Consider the following 1,851-nt stretch of genomic DNA (forward strand, 5'->3'; position numbering starts at 1 on the left):
GGCGATGAAAAGATAAATAGTTCGAACTTCTCAGGCGATGAAAAGATAAATATTTTACACTTTAATCAACACTCCGAGTCGAAACCCCTTTGTGGTAGTAGAGCTCCCGAGCTGCTAAGTACATAGGGTTTCCCTGCGAGAGTTCAAACTTCTCCGGCGATGAAAAGATAAATATTTTACACTTTAATCAACACTCCGAGTCGAAACCCCTTTGTGGTAGTAGAGCTCCCGAGTTTTCATCTCCCCACCTTGACCAGTACACTAGAAAAGGAGAAAGGTGTAAGTATACAAATATACTTAGTAACCAACCTACTTGTAGGCCCTTTGTATGTCCCGAAGTTCTAATTGATTCCTCATTAATCATCTACCATTGTTTTCCCTAGTGCCTCTTCGAGATTTGTTCCTAAAACAAAAAGTCGCTTTGGTTGAGTGGTTAAGGCATGTGTGTGCTAAGTACATAGGGTTTCCTTGCGTGAGTTTGAATCTCTCAGGCGACGAAAAGTTTATTTTTTTGTACTAGCCAAAGGCCACCGCTAAAACATGTTGTCCACTTTGGCTCCTTACTTCATGACCTCATAGAGGTATTCACACCCTTATGTGTGGAATGTTTTGTTCCCTCTCAAATATGTTGAATCTGGGATGGAAGCGATGAAAAGATAAAAAAATTTACACTCTAAAAGACATACAACACCTGGGTCAGAAATTTTAAAGTTATTTACATACTGGAAAAAGGGCTTGGAATACAAAAGAATTCAAAATCAATCGAAAAAATTATACAACTAATTGATGTCTGAGGTCGAATACAACTAACATACACTTCGAGTCGACACCCCTTTGTGATAGTAGAGCTCCCGAGTATCTCCCCGCCTTGACAAGTAACTGAACTAGAAAAGGAGAAAGGTGTAAGTATAAAAATATACTTAGTAACCAACCTACTTGTAAGCCCGCATAGCATCATTCTACTACCAGGTTTCCACGACTTTCCTTTGGTGTACAAGAAGTTTGGGTTTACCCTTTACTGCGCTCTAAGCTACCGTGTAGGTCTCGAAGTTCTAACTGATTCCTCATTAATCATCTACCTTTGTTGTCCCTAGTATCTCTTCGAGATTCAATCCTAAAATAAAAAAGTTGTTTTGAACGAGTGGTTAAGGCATGTGCCTACTAAGTACATGGGGTTTCCTCGCGAGAGTTTGAATCTCCTAGGCGACGAAAAGTTCATTTTTTGTAATAGCAAAGCGACTCGTTTATAAGGAATACTTTTTTATAAGATATTGTCACTTTGTCCCGTTACCTCACGATCTCATAGAGGTATTCACACCCTAGTTATAAGGAATGCTTCCTTCCCCTCTCAAACCAATTGTTAGAGCACAGTAAAGGGTAAGCCCGAACATCTTATAGACCAAAGAAAAGTCGTGGAAACCCAGTAGAAGAATGAAGCGACGGCAGCCTACAAGTAGATTGGTTACTAAGTACATTTTTATACTTACATCTTTCTCCTTTCCTTGTTTAGTTACTGGTCAAGGTGGGGTGATGCTCTAGAGCTCTACTATCACAAAACGGTATCGACACAGTGTGCATGTTTGATGTATTCGACCTGGGACATCAACTAGTCATTTAATTTTGTAGGTTGATTTTGAATTCTTTTTGTATCCCATGCCCTTTTTCCGTTTGTAAAGAACTCGAAATTTATTTTTTAGGTTGATTTTGAATTCTTTTTATATCCCATGGCCTTGTTCCGTTTGTAAAAAACTTGAAATTTATGTCGAAGGTGTTGTATGTCTTTTAAAGTGTGCAACATTTATCTTTTTGTCGCAGTTCGATATCTTGAAACCTCTAAAATTAAAATTGGGT

This window comes from Cucurbita moschata, unplaced genomic scaffold, assembly GCF_002738365.1.
Source record: "Cucurbita moschata cultivar Rifu unplaced genomic scaffold, Cmos_1.0 Cmo_Scf00080, whole genome shotgun sequence".
In the NCBI taxonomy this organism is placed as follows: Eukaryota; Viridiplantae; Streptophyta; class Magnoliopsida; order Cucurbitales; family Cucurbitaceae; genus Cucurbita; species Cucurbita moschata.